At 35.5% G+C, this 26,846-nt stretch overlaps 1 protein-coding gene and 1 pseudogene across 3 annotated transcripts in view; one reads left to right on the forward strand and one right to left on the reverse strand.

Annotated features, from left to right (window-relative positions):
- Positions 1–26,846, forward strand: part of TCF12 (transcription factor 12) — a 392,538-nt gene that overhangs the window by 41,060 nt on the left and 324,632 nt on the right. The gene's annotated exons all lie outside the window — the stretch shown is intronic.
- LOC123388195 lies at positions 8,140–8,658 on the reverse strand (annotated as a pseudogene).

Consider the following 26,846-nt stretch of genomic DNA (forward strand, 5'->3'; position numbering starts at 1 on the left):
AGATTTAAACTATTTTTTAAAATGATATAAAACCATTAGTTCAGTAAATAAGTACCTGTTCTTTGTTAACTCCTTCAGGGATAAGAAAGATGTATTGGATATGGTTAATATTATTCCATATATCTAAGAAGAGAGACTATGTATACTATACTACTAATTCTAATACAAATATAAACATTTTTTTGGTATTCTTGTAGACATGTTAGGAAAAAATAGTGTGAAAAAACTTAATGAATAAATGAGTTAACCCATCTGTCTTTTTCCCCTTGTGTATCTAACCTTATTATTAAAATAAAAACCACCAGAGTACAGTACTCTATAGTTACATTTGTATGAGTAGTCTCAAGATATTACAGTATAATAAGTAGTACAGTATAGTCAAATACATAGTATTATGCATGCAGCATTAGCATGTGGGGAATGAATGCCGTAAATTGTTCTTCTTGAAGCTTTGTCTTAGTAATGGTTAAGGTATACTTTCCATCATTTTCAAACTGCAGGCCATTACCCTTTAGTGAGTCGAGAAAAGAATTTAGTGGATCTCACACATCATGATCAATGCAGTAGAACAGAAGCTATGAGAATGCATCATGTGTACTTACAGGATTGTTTTTATATAATTTTAGTTTGTTATATAAATATACATTATATACACTAGGTGGTGATAAAAAATGTATTTAACAATGGATAGTAGTTAAAAAAAAAAAAATTCAACAGCAACAACAACAAAAAACACCCTGAAAAAACCTTTGAAAACCATGATCTCCTAGTTGATTTTAGCTGCCAGTTTCTCTTTACTATTTTGTAAGGTGTGAAAATGATTGGATTTGCACATCTGAGGTGTGATGGGTTTGGTCTTTGTTAATGCAGCTTTGCAAAGTACTTGACACTATGGCTTAAACTCCACTCCAGATTCCTGTATTGAATAAAAGGTCTGTTACAACTGTTTTTATTCTAGGTAGCCTTTAGTCTTTGAGATCACTGACCTTTAACTCGCCTTAGACATCTTCCTTTAAAGAAAGAGGGTAATTTCATTGACGTTGGAGGCAATTGTTATTTCTATCCATGTGAAGGATAGAGTCCAGAAACATGAAGAGCGAAACTAGACTGTAACTTTGTAAAATCCATAACCAAAACACAGTATCGCAGAGGAGACAGTTCTTCCAGTTAATGATGTGGAAGAACTGACTTTCATGAAGAGAGAAACTAGACTGTAACTTTGTAAAATCCATAACCAAAACACAGTATCGCAGAGGAGACCGTTCTTCCAGTTAATGATGTAACCTACCTATACCTCAGTTTGCAAAGAAAAAGGAGATTGTTGTTACTTGATTTCTCAGGTTATTTTCTCATAGAAAATGTGGAACTTTTCAGACACCTTTACTTCTCTTTCAGCTCTGGAATTCTATCAAATATTTGGAATGATATTATGAACAACTTGATTTATGGGAATTCGGAACCCCTAATGAACTGGAAATGGACTGCATTAATTAATATGTGTGCATTCAAATAATTTTCCATGAGCCTGTCTGGTCTGTTTGAAAAAGTTTATATAGAAGAATTAAATGCTCATAGCCTGCATATTGGAAAAAAATATCCTTGAAGTAAATGTTTCTTTGAAGCAGATTTAATTTGTATTAATGTGTCAAGGCCACTGTTTTTCACTCCCTGTAGAATTATTTTTTGATACTTTAATGAAAATCAAATGCAAAAGATAAATTCAGCATTTGAATACTCTTCACTCTGACTTTCATTTTCTAGGAACACATATAGTTCTTAAAATTGAGGTTATTTTCAGAATCTTCGCAGGTCCTTGCCATCATCATGCTTTTTCAGTGCTTGATTTTTAGAGTTTACTGTTACGGTATTTTCTGTTAATATGAGAGCTACTTGAGCATAAAAACACAGCTTACTTGATTTGGGAATGTGGGGCAGTATAAGTTGAGTATAGACGAAAAAAAATAATTTCTTTAGGTCAGAAGTATTTTACATCTAGAAACATACTCTTGAACTCTGGCTGTGATTTGTCACATGTGCCATTTATTAGCAAATATGTTCTTTTTGAAATTTTGACAGAGTATACTTTGTAACCTCTAACTTTCAGAGCCTCTGCTCTTTCTTCATATAAGGAAAGTTTTAATTCTAGGCAGAATTTAGCTTTTTTTGTTTAAATAAGATGCTAAATCTTCAGTCAGGGTAAGGGACATTCTTAACCAAGGGATCAGAGCTGTATTTTTATTTTCAGGTTTTTTCTTTTTTTTAGGAAAGTGTTTTGAGATATATGAAAAGGGAGAAATTTTTTTTTTTTTTAAAGATTTTATTTATTTATTTGACAGAGAGAAATCACAAGTAGATGGAGAGGCAGGCAGAGAGAGAGAGGAAAGCAGGCTCCCTGCTGAGCAGAGAGCCTGATGCGGGACTCGATCCCAGGACCCTGAGATCATGACCTGAGCCGAAGGCAGCGGCTTAACCCACTGAGCCACCCAGGCGCCCCGAAAAGGGAGAAATTTTTGATCAAATTTCAGTTGGACTCAGGGTTTTATTTAATTGGCTTTCATACTTTAGTACATCTGCTTTATAATGGAGATTCCCACCCACAATTTTCTCTCCTCTTCTTTAGATGCAGCTATTTATTTTGAAGTAACTCTGGTTCTCCATGAATTGGCAGATATTGTTGATAACTTTATAACAGCAAGTAAAAATTGTTATGATTGTGACACAGGATATTCCCTGTGCCTGGAGGAGGAAACAGGCCAAGTTTGAACCTTGTTCATGTATGTATCATAGGGTGCTGCTAACTTGGTTCCTTGAGAACATGAGATTGCCATAGCAACAAAGGCTCTTTCAAGGCAGAAATCTTGGCAGAACAGTCGGGTCTTTGAAGTGCTGGTTGTGTTGATAGGAAAGGATCCAGTCAGCGGTAAGCATGCAACTGTAGGCCAGCACAAGGAAAATAAGCATTTAGTTTTTAGCTTTAGCTTGAAAGCAAGTATATTTTGAGTTTCCCCCCCCAAAGCTAATCTTAGCTCCAAACAAATATTTATATGAGGTTTTCTTTTCACATGTATGCTGTTTCAAGAACATAAGTTCCCAAGCATGTGCTGTGTGATACTTTGGCTGGCCAAAGATTGTCTTAATTTTTGGAAAAATCAGTGTAGTATAATGCATTCTAATATTAATGCGTTTTGGTTTTAAAAGCAGAGTAGATAAAAATCATTAAAAATTGGGGCGCCTGGGTGACTCAGTGGGTTAAGACTCTGCCTTCTGCTCAGGTCATGATCTCAGGATCCTGGGATCAAGCCCCACATCAGGCTCTGTGCTCAACAGGGAGCCTGCTTTCCCCTCTCTCTCTGCCTGCTGCTCTGCCTACTTGTGATCTCTCTGTCAAACAAATAAATAAAATCTTTTTAAAAATCTTCAAAAATTACTCCGTTCGGAGTTTGGTCTTGTTTAAAAACTAGTAAAAAACACAAGTAAATCTTCAAACTCCATGATTTGCCTTCTGTTCTCAGGATCCTTATTTTACCTAACCAACTTTCTCTCTCTGTTCTGCACCCTGAATCTCCACCTTCATCATGGTTTTGCTCTTGTGGCTTTTCTTGCATCTTCTTTTTTATGTGTTTTTGTGTTGTGTGCTAGACCTAGTGTCTTAATAATAAGCTCTTTTTGGTAGAAATTGTGTCCTCCACTCTGGTGCCTTTTAAGAAAAGACCGGACACATGGTTAGGACTTAGTAAAAACTAGTTTATTGATTGTTTTAAATTGAAATATATTGATCAAGAAATCATATTCAAATAATAGACTAGTCTTTTATTTTTTAATTTTTTTTAAAGATATTATTTATTTGACAGAGAGAGATCACAAGTAGGCAGAGGCAGGCAGAGAGAGAGAGAAAGAGAGGAGGAAGCAGGCTCCCCGCTGAGCAGAAAGCCGGATGCGGGGCTCTATCCCAGGACCCTGGGATCATGACCTGAGCCAAAGGCAGAGGCTTTAACCTACTGAGCCACCCAGGTGCCCCTAGACTAGTCTTTTAGTAGGTTGTATATGTAGTCACTGTAGATAGTGTGCTATCTTGAGGATGCTGGTTTTTTTTTTTATTTTTTTTTAAGATTTTTAAAATTTATTTGACAGAGAGAGATCACAGTAGGCAGAGAGGCAGGCAGAGAGAGGGGAAGGGAAGCAGGTCCCCCGCTGAGCAGAGAGCCCGATGCGGGACTCCATCCCAGGAACCCGAGACCATGACCCGAGCCGTTTGATCCCAGGATGGATAATAATTTGTATAATTTTTTCCCCATCCATCCTTATTCATCTTTCACTGATGAACCCAGAAATTATTTGGATGACTTTTCTCACTCCTCCCAGAGAATGGTATATGTAACTGGTATCATTTTAGATGCCTAGGAGAGAAGGGAATACAGCACATACAGTGAATGACTCAAAGTACGAGGGCTTAATTCTTTTTTTTTTTTTTTCTTTTTTAAATATTTTATTTATTTACTTGACGGGGTGAGAGAGAGAGGATGAGAGGGGAGGGGGTTGGAGGGAGAAGCAGACTCCCTGCTGAGCAGGGCAAAGGCTTAATTCTTTTTTGGAAATGGGATGCATGTGTCACTTCTATAGGAAAGCCGTTCAAGGGACCAGGTAGAAGTCTTGCCATTTTGATTTATTAGAAGCTATTGAAATGATAACCCTGTTTTAAGCACTACTATCTGCAAATTTAAAATACAGTTCCTGCTTTTTAGCCTAGTTGAAAAGAGAAAAATTTTGGTATTAAAGAAACTTGAAAAAAATTTTCTCCTTCTAATCTAAAAATGAAGAGAAAGAGCAAATCTAGCTGCTGAATCAGGTTTTTAAGATTATTTTATTATTCCATCTGAAAAAGAATCCATTGGATATTTGCATGCATTTTATACCAAGAAATGTTAAACTTCATCCATTGTTTTTAAAAGTCATTATTCATTTAAGAAGTATCTAAAGTACATAATTAAATTCAAAATTCACATAAGGCTTTTTGCCTTTGTTTACTGAGCAGGTTTAGGGGAAATGCCCAGGGCCTTGGGGGTTCTTGGGTCTTTTGGGTCAGATAAAACTTTAGGGATATTCCCAATTCACAGGATAGTTATTTTCCCCTTAATACAAGTAGAGTAAAGAAACTCTTGCAATTAGCTGATAGGGAAAGTGATTTGACAGTTGAGGATTTACATATCATTTGTCACTGTTTCTGATAGTATAAGTTATAGTCAGTTGAATTTTCTTGAAGAAGCAACACTTTGTTTTAGTCATTTTTGAATAAAATCTTTATAAACTATTATAAGTTTTGTTTTCTTAAAGCTTACTGGATATTTAGCTTTGTCAGGGTTATAGTCATGAATATTTCTTGTACTTTGCTCTAATACAGGGATATTTATTATGATGAAGGTTGGTAGTGTTGTTTGTTTCTATAGGACTCTTTTCCTGATTTCTGTGCATGTATATATGTGGCATTTTTATTTTTTATTTCCTTATTACCTATAGTAATTTCTTACCTTGTCAGTTTTTAGCAGGACTGAGCAGTTTTTGGCTTTTATTATGCTGTGTAGTCTTTTTGGTTCTATAATCTAACCTGCTAAAAACTGACTAGGATTAATGATGTAGGTAAGTTGTAAAGTCTCTTGTTAAAATCAAGAGACTCTTTTGGTATATGAAAATAAGCCAGGGAATGATTTTCACCTTGTGGGGAAGAGTGCATCAGCTTTATTTAAGCTTTTTTTTTTTTCTAGCTTATTTCTGTTTGCTTCTGGTTATTGTTGATTGCAGTCACTTGATATGTGACTACGAGATATATAGACTGTTGTGATTTCTTCTTCAAGTGACTTTGATATTAAAAGAAATTTATTAAATATTTTTTCTTTCATATAGTAACAAAATTTGAAAAAATATAGCAAAATAAATGACTTATATATATTAATTGTGTTTTAATATGAACTCAACCAATTGTGAATTAAAGGTATATCAAGTACTTAGTAAATAACACAAATATTTTTGGCATAAAATGGATTAAGTTGATTTGGATTTATAATTATTGGTAGTGATTACTTCATTAAACTCTAATATGCCCTGACCAAGGAGCATTCTTTTGAATACCTTCTAGTCTTTTCTGGTGTGAAGAAGCCTTTTTGTAAATGTAAAAGAAAATAAAGAATATTTAAATCATCCGTTTTGGTTATTGAGAGCAGAGATTGAATGGCTCAGTTAAATACTTGTCAAGGATATTCTTTGGTACTGGATGAAACATAGTTTACTAAAATGATGGGTTTTGTATAGTTCCTGAAACTCGTGGCTACTATATGAGCCTTTTTAAAACTCTGGCTTCCATTCATTCTTCTATGTTTGTCAGTCTGTCTAGTTCACTGAGTGAGGAAGATAGAGCTGTGTCTGCCAAGACTCAGATGTCCCTCTTTCCTCACTGTGGCACTCTTGGCTTTTTGCTGAGTTTTCTGTATTAGGGAGTAGACCAAGTTCATGGGGGAAGAAGTAGGAAACCAACTGGTTCGGACTTGTTCTGGTTCAAAGAAGTTCATAAAGAGAGAGAGGATGGTTATTACCTGGATGGTGTGGGGAGGGGCACTACTGCAGGTTTTTCAGCTCCGTCTCCCTGCAGTGAGAGAAGGAGATCAAGTATAAGCCTAATCTGAGGAACTTGAACACAGTAACCATAGTGGAATTGCTTTAAAAAAAAAAAAAAAGTGTTGTTTCATATTATGCTAGTTAAGTGGAAGAGTTTCTCTTGTAGCTAGATTAAAAATATATAAATTTTTTGAGCTTCTCAGTGGTTACTAAATGAGAATATAATTTTGATCTCTATTGGGGCACCCGGCTGGCTCAGTCGGTAGAACATGTGACTCTTGATCTCAGGATCATGAGTTTTATTTACTTAAATAAATGAATAAACTTAAAATAAATTTTAAATTTAAAGTAAATTTAAAAAATAATAATTTTGATTCCATTTCTTTGTCTTGTGTTTAATTAGAAATAGTTGAAAAGCTGGCTTCCATTATTTTCTTTTGGATCTATTCATAATATTACTTTTAGAACATGAACCAGAAGTCAGATTACTTTTCAGTCAATTTGAAACAAATAGGAGCCATTTGCAAGTGCAGCAGTGTGGCTTTGACTTTCACTCTGACTGAAATGGGAAGCTATTGGAGGGAATGGCATCTCATTTAATATTTTAAGATGATTACCCTGGTTGCACTGTAGAGAATAGGGTAGAAAAAAGAGACCTCTTATGAGGCTAAGAACATTGGTTAAATTTGAAATATACACTGAAGGTAGGTAGAACTGATAAAACAGAAAGAATAGTTACTCTAGTTGAGAATGGAGAAGACTAAAGGAGTAGGGTTTTTTTGTTTTTTGTTTTTTTTGAGTTTATTTATTTGACAGAGATCTCAAGTAGGCTGAGAAGCAGGCAGAGAAAGAGGGGGAAGCAGGCTCCCCGCTGAGCAGAGAGCCCAATGCAGGGCTCCATCCCTGGATCCTGGGATGATGACCTAAGCTGAAGGCAGAGGCTTTAACCCACTGAGCCACCCAAGTGCCCTGGTCCTTTTTTTTTTTAAATCAACATATGCTGGTTGCTTTAATTTTTTACTTTAAAGACAAGGATCCCCCCCCCCCAAAAGACCAAAATCAAAATCTTTAAACTTATACTTTTCAACCTGAAGGAGTCAAATAATAGCTACAGTTCTAAAATAGCATCAATAAAGCCCAGTATTATTCTTGTGAATATTAATGGGCTCTACTGAAACAAGGTATAAAATATAAATCTCTTATTTTGTACTTAATTTGAAGTGTTGCTATTGAAATCAATTATAGATGTTTATTCTGAAATATGCTACTATGAAAGTTGGAGACTCAAATACTGGTAGTGGTTATTCAAAATTAAATTTATGGAATACCCAGATAATAGGTTTAATTGGAACCTGTAGACAGTTTTGAAATAGTCATTAACAATAATTTTTTTAAAGACATAGAAGGCTGTTGTTTTATATAATTGGATGTTTTAAAATCATCTCCCTTCAGTGCTTTCAATCTTCACATGGTCATTAAGCAAAGACCCCAAATAATTTCAAATGACCACAGATACTGTGTAGGCAAAAATTCTCATGTGTCAGTACTTTTAATGTTGTGTACATCAGATTTTAGTGAAAAGATGACTAGAGACAAGATGCAAACCTTCTATTTTCAAGGCTAGTACAACAGATTATACAGAAAACCGAGCTTATATTTCACCATCAAGTATGGTTCTTCCATTAGTTTATTTTGTGACAGGTCAAGAATATCTTCAAATCCAGTAGTCCCATCATTACTCTTCAGAATATCCAATGAAAGGTTTGATCTTGGAAGAAATAGAAGCTAAACCTGCTACACAACCTTGAACTTCATTTGAAATTTTAGTGGAGCAAATAGACCATGGGTGTTCTCAGTGTGGAAAAATTTATTTTAGCTTGGTTGAGCTGGAAATTATTTTCTGATAATTCAAGAAGATGATTGGGTGAAAGTTCGTTTTCATACAAGGAAAACCTTTTGAAGATGATCATGGCTTTCAAAAGGTCCACTGGTTGAAAGTTCAATAATTGGAACACTGTCCTTTAACTGAGATCTAAGTTCTCTGACATTCATGTTCAGCTTGTTCTGTGAATAGCCCAGTTCATTTTTTTAGAAAAAGGATTGGGAATCCACTTTCAGGCATGCTAAATACCTATTAGACATTCAGTTGGTGGTATTAGTAGTAATTCAATATTCTGGTCTGGGATGTTCTAGAGAAGTGAGCTGGAGGTTATACTCTTGGGATCATCTGAAAATATGGAATTTAAAGTGATGGGATTGGAGTGAATATCCATGAAAAAGAGGTGGAAAGACTGTATATGTGCTTCAGCATTTACAGGTTGAGGTGATTGAGCAGGACAGACTTAAGAAGACCTGTCCAGAAATAAAGTAGGAAAACAAGGCAAGTATGGTATCATGGAAGGCATATGAAGAGAGCGTTTTAAGGAAGAGGAGCTGCTAATAAGGGTATTAAGTGGTGCCGATAAGACAATTAAGTTGAAGATGACGAACTGACCACTTGATTTAATTATGTGGAGGTCATTGGTGACTTCGAAAGGAGCAGTAGTGGTAGATTGGAAGGAACAGGAATCTAGTGAGAAGAAGTTTAGGAGAGTGGAAGGAAAGAAATAGAGTCAGCAAATACAGGCTTTTTATCCCAGAATCTTGCTCTTGTGGGAAAGGTAGAAAATGTCCTGTTGTGTAGTTGTGTGATGATGGGGAGAGGTAAGTGGGTCAGAAGTAGTTTTTAATCTTTTTTTATCTCTTTTGAGAGTTAGTATAGCATATTTATAGGATCATGGAAGTGAGTTAGTAGAGAGAAAAAGAACTGATGTTACTGGAGGGAGAGGAAGAATTGCTTGAGCTGAGAGGAGGATAGATCAAATGCACAGGTGGAGGGAATAGGTTTGGCTAAGAACAGTGGCAGTTCATGGTAGCAAGTGAGAAAGTAAAGTGCATTAAATTAATCAGTATGATTCATTTCTTAGAAATATAGAAGTGTAAATACTGTTACAGTATTTCTCTCTACGTGACTTATTAAATCTAATAGTAAATATGTGAATATTATGGTAAAGTTTGTATTGAAAGGTGTGGAGGGGCTATAAAATGTTTCTATTTAAAGAAAGCAGTTGAAATATGTTTAATTAAGTAATTTTGCCCTTCATACAAAGTCACTGTCTTCCATGGTTATTAATTGATGGACATAACTTTTAAGATAATATTTGTAAATCAGCACATCCTAACATGCTTTAGCTTGCTTATACAACTAGTGTAAGTAATCATTGTCAATTTTATGTGATTAGACCAGTTAGTATTAGCATGTCCACTTCATGGTGACTGAGTATAGATGTGGTGTAAGTTTCTTTTTAAGAGTTAGATATACCGTGGGAGGAATCTTAAACTACGACTGGTCTGTCTCATTTGTAAGTTAGATTTTTGTTTAATATAATACAGACAAAACAGGGTTATAGAATAGGAAAAATGAGATAGAGACACAAGAATATATGGAAATTTGGCACATGATAAATCTGGCATCTCAGAACACTATGGTAAAATGAGCTTTTTAAGAAATGGTTAACCATTTGGAAAAAAGATAAAATTAAATTCATACCTCATATCATATAGAAAAATAAACTGCAAATGGATCAGAGATCTCAATGTAAAGAATGAGACTACAAATATGAACAGAAGAGATAGATGAATTCTTCTGTAATTTGGGTATAAAGAAAGGTTTTCTCTGTGACTCAAAATCTAGATGCAACAACAGGAAAGGCTGATAAATTTGATTCTATAAAAATATAAAGTAAGGCTTTTGTATAGCAAAAGCAAAGACACCCACTAATAACAAAGTCAGTAGATACAAATCTATAAGAAAATATTTGCATTATCTATCACAGATAAAGGACTAATATGCCTCCTCTATGACAAACCTTTAAAAATAAAGGGTAAAGAGAAAAGACCAAATCGAAAGAGATGCAATAAGCAAAAGAAATGGACAGTTTTCACAAAAGGTATAAAATTTTTCCTTATTTGAAAAGGTACTCACTTTCACTTATAATAAGAGAAGTCCAAGTTAAAATTTACATCAAGATGATAGTTTTCACCTGAGATTGGTAGAAATTTTAAAGTATAACCAAATAATCCATTAGCTGTGAAGAAAGGTATTTTTATACTTTGTTGACAGCAGTGCATACTAGTATTTTTATATGATTGTACCCCAGTTTGGTTCAGGACAGCTCAAGAAGTGACTTCTTCCAGAGCAACAGGGCAAGGTAAGAGAAGTGTTTATTATTATCTGAGGCACTTTAGGACATACATCTGACCCCTTTGCTTGGTCCCTTCTGCTTCTCACAAATCCCTGAGATTGAGGTGGGAATTCCCACCCCTTTCTTCCCATTTTGGGCCTACCTTCAACCTTTATGGTCTTCCCTACCAAGATAGGCTTTAAGAGGAATATAAACAATTCCTTCCCAAGACAGCTGGATTACAACATATGAATCCTGTTTTTGATTACAGGAAACTGAATATTCAGTAACTCTGTCTTATTATATTCCTTTGGTAGCAAGTCATATTCTCTCTTTCAGGGTTATTGGATTCGTCAGGCCTGTGAGAGCAAAGGTCAGGTGATTGGAAAGACCAAAATTAGTTAACTAATTAAGTAAAATTATCCTCCTTAACTGTGGTTTGCATAAGGTATGCATTTTATATGTATGTGTGAAGAGAAATGTTTTGGGGAATATATATATATATATACATATACATATATATATATATATAAATATATATAATCTGTGGAATATATCAAAACACATATGTACTTTGAATAGAAACTGTTATGTGCTGTGTAAATACAAACTTTACGCATTAATTCACAACCATTTTATCCTGCACTCCTGTGTGTATGCATTGCTGATTAATATTTAGATCAGCGATGCCACAAGGAAAGTTAACTAATCTGAACTCAACAGTGCCCTGATTATATATCATCATATTCAGAGTTATTTTGTTTGTGTTTGTTACTAGAGCTGGGATAGAAGGTGATGTGGCAATTTGTAACAATAAAAATCAAGTGAAGAGATGAATTATGTTGTTGGTGGCAATGTAAAATGGTGCAAACTGCTTTGGAAAACAGCGTGGCTGGTCCTCAAAAGGTTAATCAGAGTTACCATATGACTTAGCATTTTCACTCCTAAGTATACCCATAAGAGTTGAGAACATTCTACTAAAAAACGTGTACATGACTGTTTATAGCAGCATTATTTATAATAGCCAAAAAATAAGCCAGAGGTCTGTCTTGTGATCAACCTGTCAGTGTTGTATATCCATAAAATGGAGTATTATTTGGTGATTAAAAAAAATAAAAATAGAGTACTAATACATGCTACAACATAAATGAACTTTGAAAACATGCTAATTGAAAGAAAGCAGTCACAAAAGTTGAGTTACCTGTGTGTAGTGACTAACAAAGTTTTTTTCCCCATCACTAAAATGTCTGTGACCCATTCTTGTGCATTGCTGGTGAGAATGTAAATTGGTATAACAAAAGAGGAGAAAAAAAAGAGAGAAGGGACTTTGGTTGTATCTCACAAGACTACATTAGCATTTGCCTTTTTTGTTCTTTCTTTTAGAATGTTATTAACATGTAATGTATTATTTGTTTCAGGGGTACAGATCTGTGATTCATCAGTCTTACACAATTGACAGCACTCACCATAGGACATACTCTCCCCAGTGTCCATCGCCCAGTCACCCCATCCCTCTCACTCCCCTTCCCCTCCAGTAGCCCTCAGTTTGTTTCCTGAGATTGAGCCTGTCTTATGGTTTGTCTCCCTCTTTGGTTTTGTCTTGTTTCATTTTTCCTTCCCTTCCCCTATGATCCTCTGTCTTATTTCTCAAATTCCTCAAATCAGTGAGATCATATGATAATTGACCCTCTCTGACTTATTTTGCTTAGCATAATACCCTCTAGTTCCATCCACGTCGTTGCACATGGCAAGATTTCATTTCTTTTGATGGCTGGATAGTATTCCATTGTATATACAATTCCACATCTTCTTTATCCATTCATCTGTTGATGGACATCTAGGCTTTTCTGTAGTTTGGCTATTGTGAACATTGCTACTATAAACTTTCAGGTGCACGTGCCCCTTCAGATCACTACATTTGTATCTTTAGGGTAAATATCCAGTAGCGCGATTGCTGGATTGTAGGTTAGCTCTATTTTCAACTTTCTGAGAACTCTCCATGCTGTTTTCCAGAGTGGCTGCACCAGCTTGTATTCCCACCAACAGTGTAGGAGGGGTCCCCTTTCTTCGCATCCTCGCCAGCATCTGTCGTTTCCTGACTTGTTCTGACTGGTGTGAGGTGGTATCTCATTGTGGTTTTGATTTGTATTTTCCTGATGCTGAGTGATGTGGAGCATTTTTTCATGTGTCTGTTGGCCATCTGGATGTCTTTGCAGAAATGTCTGTTCATGTCCTCTACCCATTTCTTGATTGCATTATTTGTTCTTTGGATGTTGAGTTTGATAAGTTCTTTATAGATTTTGGATACTAGCCCTTTATCTGGTATGTGATTTGCAAATATCTTCCTCCATTCTGTCAGTTGCTTTTGGTTTTATTGACTGTTTCCTTTGCTGTGCAAAAGCTTTTGATCTTGATGAAGTCCCAATAGTTTTGCCTTTGGGGATGTTTCTAGGGAGAAGTTGCTGTGGCTGAGGTTGAAGAGGTTGCTGCCTGTGTTCTCCTCAAGGATTTTGATGGATTCCTATCTCACATTGAGGACTTTCATCCATTTTGAGTCTGTTGTTGAGTGTGGTATAAGGAAATGGTCCAGTTTCATTCTTCTGCATGTGGCTGTCCAGTTTTCTCAACACCATTTGTTGAAGAGACTGTCTTTTTTTCCGTTGACATTCTTTCCTGCTTTGACAAATTGGTTGACCATAGAATTGAGGGTCCATTTCTGGGCTCTCTATTCTTTTCCATTGGTCAGTGGGTCTGTTTTGGTGCCAGTATCATACTGTCCACCCTGACTTGACGATTACAACTTGTAATAGAGCTTGAGGTCTGGAATTGTGATGCTGCCAGCTTTGGTTTTCTTTTTCAACATTCCTCTGGCTACTTGGGGTCATTTTTGTTTCCATATAAATTTTAGGATTATCTGTTCCATTTCCTTGAAAAAAGTTGATGGTGTTTTGATAGGGATTGCATTAAATGTGTAGATTGCTATAGGTAGCATAGACATTTTCACAATATTTGTTCTTCTAATCCACTAGCACGAAACTTTTTCCTTCTTTATGTCTTCCTCAGTTTCTTTCATGAGTATGATACAGTTTTTTGAGTACAGATTCTTTGCCTGTTTGGTTAGATTTATTCCTAGGTATGGTTATGGTTTTGGGTGTAATTGTAAATGGGATTGACTCCTTAATTTCTCTTTCTTCTGTCTTGTTGGTATGTAGAAAGGCAGTTGGTTCCTGTGCATTGATTTCATATCCTGATACTTTACTGAATTTCTGTATGAGTTGTAGCAGTTTTGGAGTGGAGTCTTTTGAGTTTTTCACATAAAGTATATCATCTGCAAAGAGTGAGAGTTTGACTTCTTCTTTGCTGATTAGGATGCCTTTTATTTCTTTTTGTTGTCTGATTGCTGAGGCTAGGACTTCCAGTACTATGTTGAATAGTAGTGGTGATAGTGGATATCCCTGCCATTTTCCTGACCTTAGGGGGAAAGCTCTTAGTTTTTCCCCATTGAGAATTATAGTTGCTGTGGGTTTTTCATAGATGGCTTTGATGATATTGAGGTATGTACTCTTCTATCCCTACACTGTGAAGAGTTTTGATCAAGAAAGGATACTGTACTTTGTCAAATGCTTTTTCTGCATCTGTTGTTTCATATGGTTCTTGTTCTTTCTTTTATTAAAGTATTATATCACATTGCTTGATTTGCAGGTGTTGAGCCAACCTCGGAGACCAAGAATAAATCCCACTTGGTTGTGGTGAATGATCCTATTAATGTACTGTTGGATTCTATTAGCTTCTATTAGACCCCTTCTGGTGGGGTCTTTGTCTGGTTTTGGGATGAAGATAATGTTGGCCTCTTAAAATGAGTTTGGAAGTTTTCCTTCCATTTCTATTTTTTGGAACAGTTTCAGGAGAATAGGCATTAATTCTTTAAATGTTTGGTAAAATTCCCCTGGGAAGCCATGTGGCCCTGGGCTATTGTTTGTTGGGAGATTTTTGATTACTGTTTCAATTTCCTTACTGGTTTTGGGTCTGTTCAGGTTTTCTGTTTCTTCCTGGTTCGGTTTTGGTAGTTTGTATGTCTCTAGGAATGTATCCTTTTCTTCCAGATTTATCTAATTATCTAAATACCTAATTGGTTGGCATACAGTGCTCATAGTATGTTCTCATAACTGTTTATATTTCTTTGGTGTTGGTTGTGGTCTCTCCTCATTCATTAATGATTTTATTAATCTGGGTCCTTTCTCTTTTCTTTTTGATAAGCCTGACCAGGGGTTTGTCAATCTTACTAATTCTTTCAGAGAAAGAGCTCCTAGTTTCAGTGATCTGTTCTACTCCTCTTTTGGTTTTTATTTCATTGATTTCTGCTCTGATTTTTATTATTTCTCTTCTTCTGCTGAATTTAGGCTTTCTTTGCTGTCCTTTCTCCAGCTCCTTTAGGTATAGGGTTAAGTTGTATATTTGAGACCTTTCTTGTTTCTTGAGAAAGTTTTGCATTGCTATATACTTTCTTCTTTGGTCACCTTTGCTGCATCCCAAAGATATTGAACAGTTGGATTTTCATTTTCATTTGTTTCCATGAATTTTTAAAAATTCTTCTTTAATTTCCTAGTTGACCCATTCATTCTTTAGTAGGATGCTCTTTAGCCTCCATGTATATGAGTTCTTTCCAATTTCTCTCTTGTGGTTGAGTTCTAGTTTCAAAGCATTGTGGTCTGAAAATATGCAGGGAATGATCCCAGTCTTTTGGTACAGCTTGAGACCTGACTGTGACCCGGGATTGATGTATTGTGGAGTGTGTTCCATGTGCACTAGAGAAGAATGTATATTCTCATGCTTTGGGATGGAATTTTCTGAATATATCTGTGATGTCCATCTGGTCCAGTGTGTCATTTAAAGCCTTTATTTTGTTGTTGATCTTCTGTTTAGATGATCTGTCCATTTCAGTGAGGGGGTTGTTAAAGTCTCCTCCCATTATTGTGTTGTTGTCGATGTGTTTCTATGATTTTGTTATTAATTGGCTTATATAATTTGCTGCTCCCATGTCAGGGGCATAGATATTTAAAATTGTTAGATGTTCTTGTTGGACAGACTCTATAAGTATGATATAGTGTCCTTCCTCAACTCTTTGGTTAAAACCTAATTTGTTGGATGTAAGGATTGCCACCCCAGCTTTCTTCTGATGTCCATTGGCAAGGTAAATTTTTTCCCCCTCACTTTAAATCTGGAAGTGTCTTTGGGTCTAAAATGCTGTCTTGCAGTCAGCATATTGATGGGTCTTGTTTTTTTTTTTATCCATTCTGATATCCTGTGTCTTTTGATTGGGCATTTATATTCACGGTAACTATTGAAAGATAGCAAATTTAGTGCCATTGTATTGCTTGTAAGGTGACTGTTACTGTATATTGTCTCTGTTTCCTTCTGGTGTATGTTACTTTTAGGCTCTTTCTTTGCTTAGAGGACCTCTTTCAATATTTCGTGTAGGGCTGGTTTGGTGTTTGCAAATCCTTTTACTTTTTGTCCTGGAAGCTTTTTAAATCTCTCCTATATTTTCAGTGACAGCCTAGCTGGAGATAATATTCTTAGCTACATATTTTTCTCGTTCGGTGCTCTGAATATATCATGCCAGTCCTTTCTGGCCTGCCAGGTCTCCATAGCTAGGCCTGCTGCCAATTTAATATTTCTACCATTGTAGGTTACAGACCTCTTGTCTGGAGCTGCTTTCAGGACTTTTTTCTTTGTCTCTGAGATTTATAAGCTTACCTAGATGATGGCGTGTTGACCTAATTTTATTGATTTTGAGGGGGTTCTGTGTGCCTCCTGGATTTTGATGCTTGTTTTCTTCCCCAAATTTGGGAAATTCTCCACTATAATTTGCCCCATATGCCTTCTGCCTCCCCTCCCCCTTCTTCTGGGATCCCAATTATTCTAATACCGTTTCATCTTATGGTATCACTTATTTCTCGAATTCTCCCCTGGTGGTCCAGTAGTTCTTTGTCTCTTTTTTTCTCAGCTTCTTTATTCTCTGTCATTTGGTCTTCTGAATCACTAATTCTATCTTCTGCATCATTTATCCTAGCAGTTTTTATTTATTTATTTATTTATTAAGATTTTATTTATTTATTTGACAGAGAGAGATCACAAGTAGGCAGAGAGGCAGGCAGAGAGAGAGAGGAGGAAGCAGGCTCCCCGCTGAGCAGAGAGCCCGATGTGGGGCTCTATCCCGGGACCCTGAGATCATGACCTGAGCCGAAGGCAGCGGCTTAACCCACTGAGCCATCCAGGCGCCCCCAGTTTTTATTTTTTATTGCACTTCATTAACAGCTTTTTAAATTTCAACTTGGTTAAATTTTAGTTCTTTTATTTCTCCAGAAAGGGAGAAATATCTTTAGTATCTTCTATGCTGTTTTCAAGCCCAGCTAGTATTTTTTTTTTTAAGATTTTATATATTTATTTGAGAGAGATAGAGAGCACAAGTAGGCAGAGCTGCAGGCAGAGGGAGAGGGAGAAGCAGGCTGTCTTCTGAGCAGGGAGTCCAAAGCAGGACTTGATCCCAGGGCCCTGGCATCATGATCTGAGCTAAAGGCAGACACTTAACTGACCGAGCCACTCAGGTGCTGCCAGCTAATATATTTGTAATTGTCATTCTGAACTCTGCTTTTGATATCTTACTAACATCCCAGTTAGGTCCCTAGCAGTTGGTACACTCTTTTTTTTTTTTAAGGTATTTCCCACTTTATCATTTTGTCCAGAGAAGAATAATTGAATGAAAGAAAAAAATAATAAAAGTGTAACAACGACCCCAGAAAAATATACACTAAAGAAATCAGAAGAGACCTGAAACTGTGGGGAAGAGAAAGAGGGGAAAAAATATGATCAGTCTGGTGAATAGAATAGAGCTACGCACTAGATTATGGTCTATTAGAAGAAATTGCCTCTAGAATTTTAAAGGAAGAAAAACATACATATACAAAAATAAGGGTAAATACGATGGAACGATGGAGTATGACTGTAAAGATGATAATTTTAAAAGATTTTAAAAAGAAATTAAGAAGTTGATTTTAAAAAAAAAGAAAAAACTTAGAAAAAAAGAGAGGAGTGGGAGACTAGAACAAAGGCATACACTAGATTTAGGGTATATTTTGGTCTGTTAAAAGAACTGTATTCCAAAATTTTAAAGAAAGAAACACATATATACAAAAAATAAGATTAAATGCAATGAAAGGATAGGTTATGATTATGAAAATGGGAATTTAAAAAGATTTTTAAAAAGGTATTGATAAAATAAGGTGTTAGTGAAAGTAGGAAAGGGGAAAATTAAAAAGAAAATAGAAAAAGAAATAAAGTTTTAAAAATTTAACTTTGAAAGACTAAAGAACCATCGGGAAAAAGTCATGAATTCTATGTGCTGTATTCTTCTAGTGCTGTGGTTTTGCAGTTCTCATTGATTGGTGAACTTGGTCTTGGGGGAATGTTCTTGTTGATCTTCTGGGGGAGGAGCCTCTTGTAGTGACTCTCAAATATCTTTGCTCGAGGCCCCTTACCAGGGGCCAGGCTAAAGCCATTTGCTGGGGTTTGCTCTCAGTAGCTTTTGTTCCCTGAAAGTTTTCTGTATAGCTTTGGAGAATGAGAATGAAAACGACAGCCTTACAGTCTCTGCCCTGGAGCAGCCAAGAGCTGCCTGCTCCGCCCCCACCTTTAGTGAGCCATCAAAGAAAAGCAGTCATTCACTCCTGTTTCCCTGGTTTCTGACTGTGCTCCATGCTTTCCTGGCCTATGACTCAGTGTTTCTGACTCTGGTGCATGGCCCCTGTTGGGAGTCTCCAAACCCAGCAGATTCCTGCAGCGCACTCCTGTGCCACTCCTCCCAGTGGAGGAAGGTGGGTTTTGTCGCATATCCTACCAGAGACCCCAAATCTGCCACTTGTGGGGCTCCTGCTTGAAGAGTAGTGGCATGGCTGTGCCATGGATCACAGTTTTTGGCAACCCTGAGCTGAGAGCCCGCTTCTCACTCTGTCTTTGCAGCTGGCTTTCCTGTTCTGATACGTGGGAGCTCTTCTGCACTTAGGCACCCTCGGTCTTTCTTTGACGCTGAGGGTTCTGAGACCACACTGTCCCAGCGAGGATTCCACCCCCTCCCTTAACCACTGGAGTGATGTCCCTCTGTGCAGCAGACTTCTAAAAGTCCTGATTTTGTCCTCTGTTGCTCTATCAATTATTGGTAGCTGGCTGATGGAGGCTCCTCCTTACACCCTCCGCAGTCTTTCTTACCAAATAACGCTTCGGATTCACTTCTTCGCATGTCCTACCTTCCAGAAAGTGGTTGCTTTTCTGTTCATAGAATTGCTGCTGTTCTTTTTTTCGATCTCCTGTTGAGTTTGTAGGTGTTCAGGATGGTTTGATAACTATCTAGCTGAATTCCTGGGACCAGATGAAATTAGGTCTCCTGCTCCTCTGCCATCTTGCTCCTCCCCTATTTTTTCTTTTAAGATTTTATTTATCTGAGACCGTGAGCAGGGGAGAGCGGCAGAGGGAGAGGGAGAAGCAGGCTCCTTGATGATCAGGGAACCTGACACTGGGCTCAATCCCAGGATCATGGGGTCATGACCTGAGCTAGCAGTTGCACTTCTGGCATTTACCCTAAAGATCCAGCAATGCAAGTATATACATGGATAAGATTATTCATTGCAGCATATTTTTGTAGTTGTAAAATATTGGAAACAACCTACGTGTCAATACAGAGAAAAATGATTAAACTGTAGTGCATCCACACACTATACAGGTATAGAAAGGAGTGAGGCAACCTCTGTGAATTGTTAAGTAGTGATTTTTAGGATTTTATGTTTAAGTATACAAGCAAAGTACAAAAGAGCAGCCATAGTATACTACCTTATTAAAGAAAGAAGGCAACATAAGAAAATATACACATATCTGCAAATGAATTACAGGAAGAATAAACCAGAATCCACTGACACAGTAAGAACAGGGTAGAAAGAAGTAGGGGTGGCATGAGATAAAAGTAACAGCGGAGATTGTGTATACCTTCTTGTAAGATTCTGACATTTAGAACTATGTTAATGTTTCATATGTTTAAAAAAATCTGTAAAGTTAGAAAAAAATGAAAACAAAATGGACTAAAACAATGAATGAGCAAAGTCAACTAATTTCAAATGAGTAGCATAATTACAGTGGGTTGGGGAAGGATACTAACCCAAGTAATTTTATTTTTTTTTAAAGAATTTATTTATTTGTTAGGGAGTGTGAGCAGAGGTGTGGGGGTTGACAGGGAGGGAGAGAGAGAATCTTAAGCAGACTCCATGCTTGAAGCCTAACATGGGACTGAATCACAGAACCCTGAGATCACAACCCAAGTTGAAACCAAGAATTGAATGCTTAACCGATTGAGCCACCCAGGAGTCCCAATAAATAACTTTAGAACATAGTATTGGACTATATGCCCTAAGGTTGATGATAAAAAGAACCCTTAAAACATACTGAACTCTGGTTTGTTAGGCTCTGCTGTTTTTTTTGTTTTTTGTTTTTTTTTTTGTTTTTTTTTTGTATAGATTTCTGGGTCACCAAATCCAAAAGTACATTCTTTTGAGATTGAGAAAACTTCTCTATTGAGAAAATAGGTAAATAATTATTTTATGAATAATGGAAGCCAGATTTGTTATTGAGGAGACACTTTTAAATATGAAAAGAGGGAAGACTGGAATGACGAAATACTATAGTGTTCAGTTAGAATGTGAAGTATCAATATAAACTCTTCTTTCTTTCCATGCATGTGTGCATCCGTCCATCTGTCTAAGGAATAGTTATAGGTGAGATGTGTGTGTGTGTGAGTATACATGTATGAACGTGTGTGTGTGTATTGTTTATTTCATATGTTTCTGTACCAACTTCTCTTGCACTAATCTTGCTAAATGATTTTTATTCAATATATTTACCATTGACTAAACTTGCTAGATGAGATATTATGAGATTATTTAGGTGCTATTTTTGTTTTTGTAGTTGAGCCATTTACTGAAAAGACTTATCAAGTACATTTGCTAAAACATTAGACTTCTGGCTATTTATTTGTGAATAGTAGTGACCTCCTTAAAATATATTTGGTTTAATTTTGTAAAGGTTCCTTCAGATTTTCTTTGAAGAAAAATGTTTGTAATATTAATAACATATTATTAAAGGACTTCCAGTAGCAAGCATTTTTAGCTTACATGCAAGTGGAAAACATGTCTGTAGCTATCTTTCGTGATTAAGAGATTAAATTCATTTTGACATTTGGATTTATGTACCAGCATCTAGCTTGTGGCCATGATCTAATAATAATTAGGATATGGTAATGGGTCATTTAAAATAGTAGTAATCAATATACTTTTATCTGTAGTGGCAAAATATAGTCTAAAGCAAGAATTAAAGATGTACTGGAATTTGCTAGTAAACCCTACTTTTAAAATTATATTAAAAATATATAATTATATATATGGTTATAATCATACTCCCATACTTTGTAAATAATCATAACACTATACTGTGGGAAAAAAAAGTGTGAAACTGTAGGTATTTTAATGATTGCCAATAAATGATGTAATAACTGAATTTTGGTAATTTCAAGTTACTAGAATCCATCCAAAAAATTTGAATTACCTAATAAAATCTGCTTTTCTATAAAATTTGTGTGAAAATATTAAGATACGCTAGTAACAAAAAACTGGCTTTTTGTTTCTTCCTATTTAACATGTGGCAATTCTAAGTATTTATAGCAGTTAACTGACAAACAGCCAATTGTAAATAATAATTTTAATAAAAGATTAGAATTCAGGTTTTAACAAAAAAATTTTTTAACATCTAAATTGAGGTCTCTACGCATTAATTTCTCATTAAAAGTAATCAGAGATATGTGGAGAAAATGGCCAATCTCATATTTGAGGCAGGAAATTTTCAAAATAAGCCTGAAACATCTTGTCTTACGAGATAATACGGAAGCTTCAGGAACTATAGAGTCTTGTCAAAAAGACTTGCGGTCCAATTTGAAGAATTTTCTACTGGCTAAAAATGGGATAATTTGAACTTTAAATAAATTTAATATCTATGATAGATTAAGACACAACATATATGTTTAAATGCTGCAGTTTATAGTGATTCCTAAATTACTGCTCATACTGGTGGGGATACTAATAAACCATTTATTATTTTTGAAAGTGGAAAGATTTGAATGTTTATATTGCCTTTCCTCTAAGATCAGTACCATTGGGCTACTAAATAGTAAATGAACAGTTTCTTTTTGTGGAACTATTCTAGTTAATATATGGGAAAGGAATTATAAAATTAGAGTATCACCATTTTTGTAAGCCCTAATAAATTAAGGAATGTAATGAACAATGTAAATACTAAAACCAGAGAAAGACAGCTAGAACATTTGCTTCCTGATAGAAGACAAAATAACTACCCAGAGAGTAGTCTTGCTCACCATCCCCGAGAAAAAAAGAATTGAACTTCAATCTGAGAAAACATCTAAATTCAGCTACTAACTTATAGAAAATACAAAAGAGGAAAATTTTAAGTAATAACAAGTAGATTAATCAGAAAAATCTAGACTATGGTAAACTTTATAGAACAATTTACCAGTTTCTCTACTCTCCCCCATAAAAATCTCAAAGAAAAAATGTGATGGGAAACCTTTGAAAATTTACACATTTCAGGAGCTCAACAGCCACATATGGCTAAGGACTACCATATTCAACACTGTAGATATATAATATTTACATTATTGTAGAAAGTTCTGTTGGATAGGTAAAGTAGTTTCATGGGGTTCCATAACAAATTACTACAAATTAGGTGGCATAAAATAACAAATTTAGTCCTTGACAGTTCTGGAGGCCAGAAGTTCAAAGTCAGTGTGTTGGCAGGGCCACACTCCTTTTGAAGGCTCTAGGGGAATATACTTGCCTCTTCTAGCTTCTTTTGGCACTCTAATGTTTTTTGGTTTGTGGCAACATACCTTCCATCTCTTCCCCCATGTTTGCATAGCCTTTTCCCTTTTGTCTCAGTGTCTCAGATTTCTCATTCCTTTTTCTTTCTTTTTTTTTTTTTTTAAAAGATTTTATTTATTTATTTGACAGACAGAGATCACAAGCAGGTAGAGAGAGAGAGGAGGAAGCTGGCTCCCTGCTGAGCAGAGAGCCCGATGTGGGGTTTGATCCCAGAACCCTGGGATTATGACCTGTGCGGAAGGCAGAGGCTTTAACCACTTAGCCACCCAGGTGTCCCTCTCACTCTTTTTTCTTATAAGGATACCATAAGGATACTTTGGGTTTAGGGCCCACTCTAAATCCAGCATGCTCTCATCTTGAGCGTCCTAACTATATCTGCAAAGACCCTGTTTCCAAATAAGTTCACATTCACAGGTACCAGAGGTTAAGACTTGGACATAATTTATTGGAGAGAAATAATTTTAATGCACTATAGTTATGCTTCTAAAAATTAAAATGGATTGAAGAGACATCTTGAGCACATGCAATGCCTGGACTTTATTTAGATCCTGATGCAAACAAAGAGATTATTAAATTAAAAATTATGACATGATTGTACATTTGCTGGGTTTTTATATTGAAAAGTTTTTGTTAACTCTTTCATGTAATAATGATATTGTGATTATGTTTAAAGAAAGAGCCTTTATCTTCTAGAGGCACAGCAGTATTTATAGTTGAAATGTTATATTGGAGGTTCTTGAACATAATAGAGAAATGAGGAAGTAGGAGGGATATAGATCAGGAGCTATAAAGCTACATCCTATTTAGCTTGTAGCCTGTTCAGTAAATAAGGTTTTATGGGAACATAGCCACACTAAATTCATTTACATACGGTCTATGGCTACTTTTGGGATATAGAGGCAGAATTGAGTGATTGGAACAGAGATCCATGGGCCTACAAAAACCTGAAATACTTACCGTGCGGCGTTTTATGGAACGTTTTTTGACCCCTGGTACAGATGTGAAGCAAGGTAGGACACAAATTGATAATACTTAAAAACTTTTTATATATTTTTGAAATTTTCCAGATATTAAACTTTCTGACAAATAAATTTGACTATTGGTCTGATTTTAGAGTAAGAAAGAACTAAACCTAAAAAAGAAAAACTCAGGGTGCCTGGTGGCTCAGTCATTTAAGTGTCTGTCTTCAGCTCAGGTCATGATCCCTGCGTTCTGAGATCGAGTCCCACATTGGGTTCCCAGCTTAGCAGGGAGTCTGCTTCTCCCTCTCTCTGCCTTTGTGCTGGCTCTCTCTCTCTCACTCACATAAATAGATAAAATCTTAAAAAAAAAAAACTCAAAGGAAAAATATGAAAAGATTTTACTCTAAAAAATTCTGTCATCTGCAATATTCTGTCTTAAAGTCTGAAATGAATATGGTAAGATGTTAACATCTGGGCAGTGGCTACATGAATTTTATTATTTTATCTTTATATGCTAGAATACTTTTAATTTAAAAAAGCCAAACTTTGTGTATAAATCTAAGTTAAAATGATGTATAAAGGCAAACTACACATTTGGTGAAGAATTTGCAGTATATAACAATGGGTTAAGAGTCTTAATTTATACATAGCCTTTTAAAAGTTGTCAAGGAAAAAAACATCTCCCTATTTAGAAATAAAGGACAGATAGATGGTATTTGCCAAAGAAAGGTAACTGGCCAAGGTGCATGTGGGAAAAATGGTTTAAAAAAGAGAGAGACCATAATTAGAAAATGGCTAATTAAAAAAATTAGAAAGTCTTAGAACAAAAACTGTATATATATAGAGAGAGGGGTGGGGGAGAGAAGGAGACGGAGAGAAAGTAAACTATAAGTATATATTTATTTAAGATGGTGACTTTCTTGTTTTCTGTGAGTAATTGGCCAATTATTTTGAATATAATATTTTAGAGTAAGATGAAGTTTATGAAATTCAGCAAACGGAAAAAGGATAATCGATTTTTAGTAATTGAGTTTGTTGGTTAATTGTTAGAAATTTGTACATATGTTTAACATCTTGCCTATACTGATTGTTGAGATACTTCTCTAGAGGTTCTTAAACTTCGGCACACATCAGAATCACCTAGAGGGCTTGTTAAAACAAATACTGCTTGACCCCATCCCCAGAGTTTTTGATTCACTGGGTTTGGGTTGGGTCAGAGGATTTGTCTTTCTAACAAGTTCCCCTGTGATCTGATGCTGCTAGTTGAGGAAACCTACTTTGATAACCCCTACTCTTGAATAAAAAGAGAACAGAAAAGATATATTTATGTGTAGCAACTAAGATCTGTCTTTGATGCACAAGAAAGTTTTTCTCTGTTTATGAGCAGTTAAATGTATATGAGAAAACATTCATTTGTTTTATAGGGAATCATTTGGAATCTTTAGCCTTCTGTTTATAACTTACAGAGCTTTGATATATAGGTGGTGATTTCATTGATTTAGGTCTAGCTTTTCTGAATGAAACTGAGCTCTTTGTAGTGTAATGTATCAAATAGAGTTATTTAGATAGAAGAGCATAAACTTCAGAGTAAGTGGAAATAGTGAAAATAGCAAGTGGTGTAAAGAAAAAGTATGATTCTCCTTATATAAAATTAAGTGGGCAAAACAAATCACTACATTTTTAGGGAAACATTTGGTAAAATTATTTTCAGATAGCAAGGGAATGATAAAGCTTAATTCAGTGTTTCGGTTACCTCCTAGGGGATAGTATACGCGTATGATATAAATACTTTTTTAGAGTATTGAGTAAGACTAATAAAATACTAAAGTAAAATGCTCTATTTCTTATAAGAAAAAAATCTGAATGAGAATAAAACTCCCTTAGAGCTCTTTAGTTGGGCCTGCTGAATAACCCAGACCAGCACTGTCTTGATAGAATTTCTGCAGTGATGAAATGTTTTTTTTCTATCTGTGCTGTCAAGTAGGGCTAGTAAGCATTTGAAATGTGGCTAGTTAAATTGAGGAACTGAATTTTGAATTTTAATTATTTAAAATGTATGTATAAACATGCACATATACCTGGTATCTACTATACTGGACAGTGTAATCTAGGCACTTTAGAACTTGGGTTTTCCGTTGAATTCTTAATCTATTAATAATTCTCCAAAGAATATTCGGTTTTAGTTTGCTGACATTTTGTTTATTAGGTCATTGGTTTTTTTACTCCTATCTTGTGTTTTTTGACTCCTGCTTCTGCTTCTTGTGTTTAGTGGCGGCAGTTTGATTTACTTTCTCATGGCTTATATTCCTAAAATGAGTGTTCGGGATCAGAAGCTGCTGTACTATAAAAATTATTGAAAGCATAGTAGTATTTACTCATAATATTATTTGAAATTCTTACAGAATCACCTTTTATGTATGTCAGGGTTTTATTACTTTGATTTTCTGTTGATTTTATTTAAAATACCTCTCTATTGACTATTCTGAGCCCCCAAGCAAAATTCTTTTTAATTAATTCATTTAATACGTAAGTCGTTCAGTAAGTATTACTTATTGTGAACTATGCATTCCTGAGAAATAGGGAAAGATAGAGGAGATAGACTCTGACTTATGATGTGAGTATATTTGGAAGTATTTTTAGGAAGCAGAATGCACCTGAGAAAACGCATCAAAGAGTCATATGAAATAGCTGGAGGAATGAGAATAAGAAAGTATATGACTGGGAAGGGACGAACCAAAAATGTTTATATATTTCTACTTCATTATGTTGTCACTTGATGGTAACAGAGATTATCCACCAAAATTCTTAGCACTGTTCCTGTTACTTTGTAAAGGATTTGATTGAATTTGCACAATATTATATTTCAAAAAGGACTTATAAGATAGAAAGAACTAAAAAAAAAAAAAAAAAGACAGCTCAGTTAGAGAAAAAGGTAAAGGATCAAAGGGGATATCTCCATCAAAGAAGATCCATGAATGACCAACAACTCTTGTAAATGTGCTCAATGTCATTAACATTGTTATCAGAGAAATACAAATTAACACCACAATGAGATAACATTGCAC

This window comes from Mustela putorius, unplaced genomic scaffold (genome assembly GCF_011764305.1).
Source record: "Mustela putorius furo isolate JIRA1106 unplaced genomic scaffold, ASM1176430v1.1 tig00003896_pilon_pilon_pilon, whole genome shotgun sequence".
NCBI lineage: Eukaryota > Metazoa > Chordata > Mammalia > Carnivora > Mustelidae > Mustela > Mustela putorius.